The 9,316-nt window shown below is 33.1% G+C and overlaps 1 long non-coding RNA gene across 1 annotated transcript; it reads right to left on the reverse strand.

The window, feature by feature from the left end:
* Positions 1-584: 584 nt before the first annotated feature.
* LOC146998472 (uncharacterized) lies at positions 585-5,295 on the reverse strand. The gene is made up of 2 exons (XR_015039312.1): positions 4,665-5,295; positions 585-1,602 (listed from the first exon to the last, which is right to left on the reverse strand). It is a non-coding gene; the product is annotated as an uncharacterized LOC146998472 (long non-coding RNA).
* Between the last annotated feature and the right edge of the window lie 4,021 nt (positions 5,296-9,316).

The following is a 9,316-nucleotide window of genomic DNA, read 5'->3' on the forward strand; positions in this document are numbered from 1 at the left end:
TACGATGTATTAAAATGTTTTATGAAATATAAATTATAATATTTATGTAGCTATACAATGAAGAAACTTTTCCAAAGCAAATTCCATATTTCTGATGATTAATCATATCGCTTGGTAACGTTATGTAGAAACGTAAACATTTCATATAAAATAAGTTAGAGAAAAAAACATAAGTTTAAAATTAAGATAACACGACGCCTTAATGAAGAACATTTAAATCTAACATAGACAAATTTTGTGCAACTGCTACATAAGAAAATTAATTACTTAAGAAATATGTTATGCTGAATGTTGCACTGTAAGCATACTTTAATAAATTATATCACTTATATTCTGTTTCAGAAATTTAACTTAACTCGTATAACCTGTCAAATTATTACTCATATAACCTGCCAAATTATTATTCATATAACCTGTCAAATGATTATGTATATTTTAATACTTATTTTACAGAACTTAATAACTAGTACTTCTGAATAATTGGCATACATTATTAGGCGTCTATAATATATAAACAGGATATACATCATTAATATTTTTCTACTCGAAAACATTAATTGCATGAAATAAATAAGAGACATTACTTGTAAAGCATGTGCGATATTTACAATTACTTATAATATTAACAAAAAGCATTTTGCAGGTTCATATTCTGGAGTATTTCGACCAATAAATCTCAGAAAGCACACATGTATGCAGTAGTCATTTTAATACATTTGTGAAAAGTTTTCTGAAATTTATATAAAATATTTAACAACGTCATGAAACCGAAATTTAGAAATATTATTTCACAATTTGGTCTTATATATCTAAAGAGTTGTTGCAGTTCATAAAGGAGAGACACAAAACATGCATAGTACTTAACATTAAATGAATGGTTTCTCACACTGTTGGTTGTATGGGAAATGGAACGGGTGGTCATGTGTGGGCACAGTATATCAATGTCAATGACAGTATTTGCTGGCACAGTGAAGGTGCACCTTGTAATGACTGCTCTCTTTGCCAGGATGAATTTCGTGGGCTTGTTCTGATGTTAATGTCACACAAGTGAGATAAATCTCCCTCTTAGGAAGAAAATATTAGTTTGTTCCACAAAAGAGACCACAATAATCTCGATATCTCTGCCTGAGTTTTTTGAAGACAACGTACAATGAACTTTGGTGGAAAAAACGTATGCAGAAACTCCACTGAACTGTTTACTAACGAGCACATTTTTTATCATTCTCTCGCAAAAGTGCAGGCATATTTTTGGGATACATCCCTCTGCTTAAGAAGTTCAAGCAAATGCCACATCATAATAATGTTAAAACACAATTACTGAATTGGATTTTATAGGGCGTTAGCATTAGCTAAAAAGAGACGCATGAAGGGATATCATTTGGAACAACAAGTCTTCATATTGTAGAGCAATGTTTAAGTACGTTTTCATCGTGCGGTGCAATGTCGCATTCCAGGCAAAGACTGTCTGGGGGGAGGATCTTGGGTTTCTTGTCGAGGTAGACTTGAATCACGCAGTCACAACCAGTGGTTGAAACTCTTGGGAATATTCTAAAGATACCTTTTATATACTGTTTGCAGTTCTATATCAACATCATTGGAAACCTATAAAAAAGAACCACAATACATAGCTATATAATATCATGCATTATCTAAACTATTAATTTGACATTTATTTTTTCTTTCATAATTCTTACCTTCGTATCATGACTCGTCTTACTATTATAAGTTATAAAAGTATGTAATATTGCAATATATGATAAAAATAACAACAACATAATAATATATTAAATTTAATAATAAAAACTTAAATATTAATTTCGATTGGTTATTTGGATGCAGCAAGCCACTTGATTGCTACCTGACTAGGGTATGTGTGCTTTCGTGGGGACATTAGATTGCATTCATGTTACACATGGGGAAAACCAAACATGTAGGCAATCCGTTTGCACGGATTCAAACGGTCGAAATGCCAGTGTTAAACAGTCTCACACATACCACTACTGGTAGTATTATGTTAGTTTTACCTTTTAATGAATAACTAACTATAGAAGAAGCAAAAACATAATAAAAAAAGAAAGATGCATTAAAACGCAATTTTTGTCAAATACTGGGCCTGAATAACAAATATATGGCTGGTCGAATAATACATATTTTGATATATTCAAGATTTTATTAAAAAAAGAAAAGGGTACTTTCTGACTACACCCGAACCCATCAAGAAGCACAAAAATGTATTGCTAAGACAACGCAGCCTGCTGTCAAAATTATTTATGTTGCAATGTGTTTATGTACTTCTTATGAAAACGTCTTGGTGCTGGTAGAGCATACAGTCCCCCGGTATTTAAAAAAATCATATATATAATTTACACACCTTATTGTATTAATATGTTTGACATCTAAAGGCTATATTTATTAAAAATACACAATTATAACAATTACAAAACATTAAACATTTAATAAATGCAAAACATTAAGAAAATTAGCTAGATTACATGTTATACCAGCAACCAAAATGTTTATTGATATAAACCTTAAAGTTTGCCAAAATACATTTATGTGGCAACCCCAAATGGCTTTTCAGTCATTTCATCAGTATGACGACAGATTATGATCCTTTCTATGGGAATTTCTGTGTTTTAGTGTAGCGGTTAACCGTATACTGCAGTTTTCATCGGCGAAATCCAAGACTTAGCTTTCTGTACACATACAGCGCAATGAGGCTTACTTAAAGGCATCATGTGCACTTTTTTTTCTGTGAGTCAATTTAGGATTTTGATGCCATGGTTGTTGAAAATGTTAAGCTTCTGTAATCCTCTGATGCTTTCTTCTGTGAAAGCAGATCGCTGTGCATGTGAAAAGAAGAGTGCATGTCTTATATAAAAAATAAATAAATAAAAATTAAACAGCACAGGATGCATTTTTTAACTAGACATAAGGATATCCAAACAAACATCTCTCTCCAAAGTCAGCAATCAATTTGTAACTTTTTGATGGGGGGGGGGAGGTGAATAATCAGAAAATACCGATAAAGTTTTTAAAAATAATTCTGCTTAGTGAAGGTAAAAACAGAGAAGCTAAGTCTTGGAAATTTTTGCTTGTGAATAGCATGGGTTCTAAATCTTTTTCTTATATTAACCCCTTTTAAAAGAAGTTTAGAAGAAGGTTTTCTTCATGAAACCTCCTCACAGTTTTCTTTATAACATATAGCACGCAGCATAATCAAAATAAAAACAATCGCAAGTAAATAACCTAGCAAACTAAAATTTTGAACAATGCTTTAAAAAATTGTTTATTGAACTTATGTTTTATTATTTATAGTTTTACAAGTATAAACAAGTTATCAGAAACAAAATCACACATTTTAACTGCAGAAAACTTCAATTTTAATTGCACATAATTGTGAATAATTAATGCGATGTCTGCATTCATGTCATTTTTTAACCGTTTGGTATAAACTGCTTAAATCTAAAATCACTTCCATCAGAAAGATTCAACCTGTTTCTTGTTTCCCATAGTAAATTACTGACTTGACTCAAGCCTACTTATAATACGTTTAGAAGAGGGAAAAGGCAATGTTAGTTCGGTAACAACTCTTATTTTGGGATATTACTCTTATATGACTTTTAAATTCTGAAATTTAGCATACATGTGCATTTCGGGAATCAATGAAATCTTTACTATGATGATTAATTGCCACTGTAAATTTCGCTGTCAATTCCCAGATCTTCACTGACGCCCTATAAAATTTCCTTGCCCGCAAGGGGGCCATAACGGATTCCTTTGGGACCCCTTGATATAAAAATAGGATTGCAAAAAGCACTGTTAGCTAAGAAATAGGAATAGGAAATTTTCAGAAATGCAACTTTTTGTAGTTACATATTTTAAAAGCGTAACAACTTAAAAAGTAATTACGAAAAAGGTGAATTACAATAGCTCTCTACACATTATTTGAAATAAAAAATGGGTATCTCAGAAACAAAATGTTGTTTTGGATGACTTCACAATTAAGAGAAAAGTTAAAATTATTCAAATAAAAGATAACGTTTAGATTATAGGAAAAAAAAATCAATTTTTAAAAATATTCAAGGAAATTCCAAAGCATAAGTTTTTCCACTATTAATTCTAAAATCGATGAGTATATACATTAAATACACATATAATTTTCTAATATTTTAAAGAGTATTTAATAAATATATTAAGACGTTATTTGATCAGGATCACCAATAGTGGGTATAATTTCTATTCTATCACTGTTTACATTCCCAGCTAGTTATTTATACATACGAACATGGAATAACATAGAAGAATTCGAACACAGAATGTGTATTGTAGTATTCTGTTTTCTACAGAATTAATATAATGTATTTTACATAAATACACATTATGTTAATATATGCAGAAGTACTCATTATGCTATAAACAATGTTGTTACTAGGAATGTTCGGAAATCTATTTTTATAGGTCTGTTCAGCTAGGTTAGATGCAGAAGTAATAACCAAATGATGAAAATAGGCTTTAACACTAACGTGATTCACCGCAACAAAATCATTAAAAAGTTACTACGAAAGCGTTTTAGCACTATTTTGTATCTTACATGTCTTTAATACTCAAATTTTAATGCACATACATAAATCAAAACGAAAACAAACCAAAAATATACGTACCTTGTAATTATCGAACACCACATCGACTATCCGTTAACGTATGCAAACCGCCGCCATTAAACTCAAAAACATGTAATCACGGAGATTAGGCATGCGCTGAATGCTTTTATTTGATTATCTGCAAATTGCACTAACTTTGGTGGTTTCGCCAAGTTGTAGGGTAACCACAAAATAAAGTGAACCATGTTTTGATAATGTCTCTTATACCGAACCATTAAATGGTGTAACATTGAATTGAAATTTTTTACAGTGTACCAAAATGCACTTGTTTGTCTATCCACAAACCGGAAATAGCTAAAAATATCATAAAAATATTGAGAAATCAATAATTTTCTGGATACACTCAAAATGACCGATAGACTTAATTCTAGCTATAAACAATTATATTGTAAGAAATAATAACTTAAAATGAATAAAAAAATATCATGTAACATTCGTTGGTTTTTAGAAATCGTCAAAAGAATATCATTGTTATAAGCAAAGATTTAAAAATATCCGGCCAAATTTGAAAGGAAAATGCTGTCAAAATGACCGTTCCCGTAATTCTAGTGTGTTATGACAGTTCTTGACCCACATAACTTCACTACATCCAATCTCATACTGCTCTAAAGCAAGAGATTTCTTATCCTGCTCTTACCAGTTCATTAATGAATCCCAAACGGACCTGGTGGATGTGAAAAGCATCAGCGAAGTTTTAAGGAGAGACAGAGATGGAGAAGGAAATTTTGAGGCACGACCCAAATAACAAATTCACGATGTAGATGAGTGAAATAACATTCACGAACGTCACAGCGTATATTTCAAACAAACCTGATTTACATGTTCATAGTGGCGCTACTATCGCCAAATCTATTAGCGTAGCGCAAAATTTGAACAGACGTCGTCTTGTATAAACATGTACATCACGTATAAATAAGTCTGCTAAATTTGCTTTGCGCCTGCGTTTTGGTATTGGGACTCACATTGTCGTATGTGGGAAATGTGTAATGCCTGTAGCCCCAGTATGGCACTGTACTATGGCGTTTTAGCGTTATAAATTAAACTCCCGCTGCGGTTCTCGTGGGGCCCAGGGAGGGTTCAACTTAAGATAGTTGCTGGATGCGGACTTTATCCGAATAGTATTCAAACGCCGCCTGAGTGTTCGGATCTCACCTGTTTACCTGGTACTGCGACAATTCGTTTTTTCATCAATGTATCAACACACATTATCTCGAATCTATATATATTCAATCTAGGCCAGCTGTTTACGATATGTGTCATCTCTGCGTACTGCACTGAACAATCAGGATGACAAATGAGAAAGAGGACTTTGCTAGTGCTTTTACTATTCAGTTTGATATTGTGTCTCTGCAAGTGCATGTATTCTGAGAGACTACCAGCATCGACACCGATCAGTCTCCAGACTTTTACCCAGTGTTTAGTTTTAGAAGCAAAGCGCTTCAATCTGTTCTCTCCCCTTTAGATACATACCTGTTTTGGGGAATATTCTTTACGGCAGCATCACAAGCCAAGCCCTAATATGACTCTTTCAATACCTCGCAAGAGTAGGGAACTGCTGCAGGCTCGTATACCGTCCAAGTATCAAAGTATCAAATTTTCATCTCATTGTTGCAATACATCTCAGCATTAATCGTTTTAGCATATTTTAAGAAGAAATGCAAGTTGAAATCTGCCAGATTGTAATTATTCTTTTCCTCGAACAAAGATTTGCGATTTAGAACTAGCGACCAAAACAGTTCTCAACGAATTGCATATAAGCTGACATATCGCTATTCTGCTCAAAACGTAATATTTCTATGCCAAGCATCTTGATTTATCCACCTGCTTGCAAATCCACGCGGTAGCCAGTTTTTCCTACTCGATTCATGTTTCTTTAGCTTATTTTAGCAACTCCAAATTTTGATCCTCCTGACTCTTCTTACGGCATTCATTATAAAATCTTATGCTCGCAAATAAAAACCATCTGCTACTGTACTCGTTTTCATATTTTGTCCGTCTGAGTATATTGCAATCAAGGAATCAAACACCATAAGCACATTCAGGACTATTTTAAATAAATTTCTCAAACACTGCTCTCATCTATCACTATTTTATACTATGAAAATCATTTCATTAAAAAAACGGAGGTTTCATAAGCAATAAATTATATTTCATGACGAAGGAAACGAAAATTACTTTATGCCATAACAAATTATCTGATTAATAAACACATAACATTATTCGTATTATATGTAGACCTAATATTGAATTTTTGCAATACGTATGTGTGTTCACATGCTTTATTTATCCCTTAGTATTTTTGGCAATACATTCGCGATAATTTCGGAAAGAAATCATGAGAACTAATAGGGTAAGATATGGAGAGGGAATTCTATAATGGGAAAGACAACATGTGTTGGTGACAGAAATACTGGTTGCATACGTTCCTTGTGAACGAATAAATAAAAAATGGAATGTTTTATTTAGAACCAAAACTAATTCATGTAAGTCGGCTGCCCAAATGCGCCGAAAGTACTGCTTCCTACACAAAATAATAAAAGCACATCGAATGACATCGGGATGACAGGAAGTTAGAAGATATTATAATGCAACAGTTGGAGAAATGTGACAAGTACATTTGCTTTTTAATAGCAACGAAGTCAGTTTCACAATGCATTATTATAAATTTTGAGTAATCCAAAATAAGTTCACGCACAAAATGGTAAATGAAACACATTTATTTCAAGCATTAACACATGCTTAATGTAGAATATTAATAAATAGATTATTCACAGTATTTATGGAGTTCAACAGTAATTATGCGAGAGTTAGGTTTAGACTCTGCTTTCACATCGGCGTGAAGGGGTGAAGTATGGATCATACAGTTCCTTTGTTGCAGCGGTAGCTGAACACTGGTAGTTCGGTTCGAGGTTCGAATCCTGCGAAAATGGTTCGCTGTATGGGCGTTTTCATGGTTTTCCCCATGTGTAACGTGTATACGAGGTAGTTTCTCTTAGAAAGCTCTTCACGAAGGCATCTCTTCCCTTAGGCAGATAGCCCTTAAAGCTTTACCCCAATCACATAAACCAAAAACAAAACCTTTATTACAGCATACCTGGAATAGAATGTTTATTGCCCTGTTGTTAATTAATGATGTCCATCACTGTATATCAACAATCCTTCTTGGTGGGCAAGATCACCATGACTTTTGAATTTCTTCGAATACAGATTTTTCTACCTGTTTGGCAAACAGGTCTGTCATCATGTCGAAACTTCTGCAGTAGGCTAAGCTTAGGATACGATTTCTTTGAAGATAGCAAGTAATTGTGTTTTATGTTTATATAATTCGTTCTGGAACTATTTTTATCTTGATGGGCATACTGACCTGCAACAAGTGATAGTGAATCTCTCCTCTTGCCAGTTGTTGAAAGAGTCCCATTAGGGCCTCACCTAACAATGGAAGACCGGGTATGTCTGGAGACTGGCCGGTGTCGATGCTGCTATTTCTGTTTGTGAAGGTTTAATGTATTTATTATCTTCATAGTGAGAAACTTGTAGATTTGTTCTAGTCATAAATCTTCAGGTAACTTTAATAGCCATTGTGCTTCTTGAACTGCATTAGCTGCAGTAATTAACTCTGCCTCAGATGAAGATAAGGCAGTGCAGTTGTGCTTTTTGCTGCTCCAGGAAATGTACTTATTTTCTAGTCTGAATATATGTCTGCTAATAGATTTTCTAGTTTTTTAAATTTTCTGGAGCATGCATCTGAATACGAATATAGTTTACGCTTAAATATAAGTTATATGAGTTGAATTTTGTCAAAGACCATCTTCAAGTTTTTAATCATACTCAAGTTCCGAATAACTTTCTTGAAAGCATTCCAATTTCTTTTTCGTATCTTTTACTCAGTTGACTGACAGCACGTGCTATACCGGGTCGACCGATTGCTCCAATGTACAACAATGTTCTATTGCTTTGCTTCATTGTGTATTACCCTCTAAAAGATTAGCTTGATTTTCCAATTTGCAGTAGTTTGTTAAGTTGACTTTTCATCTTTAAGTCTCAGTTCCTGACCTAACTTTTTCGATTTTATTGCTTTTGTTTATGGGAAAGTTCAAACATTAGATCTCTCGATATATATATACAAAGATAGTAGAGGACGTCTCCTAGGTCTTTGATTGCCAACTTTTCTTTTAGTCGTCGGTTTGTTTTTTTGCATTGTTTTCGCTTTTACTTCCTGTATCATCTATATATATAAAAGGAAGAGTTTGTCTGTCTGTGTGTGTGTGTCTTTCGTTCGTACTACGAGTAACATAATAGACCCAAGGCTACGACATTTGGTACATAGGAGTGCATCTAGACAAGAGCCAGTGCACCTCGTAGCTATTTTTTCAAAATTTGAATGAAACTGTTTTTTATTTTACATTTTTTTATGAAACCATATCAAATCGATAATTCAACAGCAACCTTAGAACCACTTGGAAAAATGAGGGCGATAATTCTGTGCAGATTTTAAATTTAATGCTTGTCTTGGATACTGGACCTTTCTCGAGAGAAGGCAACGGGAATCTGTTTAATTTAGTTATGAAGATGATTACTATTTGTATTAAGGGATGTTGCTTATTTCACTGTATTTTTTATGTAATACATTTTTATTTATTTATTTATTTATT

Source organism: Stegodyphus dumicola, chromosome 2 (genome assembly GCF_044657685.1).
Source record: "Stegodyphus dumicola isolate Sdum_Otavi_A_Nest chromosome 2, ASM4465768v1".
NCBI classification, from domain to species: domain Eukaryota; kingdom Metazoa; phylum Arthropoda; class Arachnida; order Araneae; family Eresidae; genus Stegodyphus; species Stegodyphus dumicola.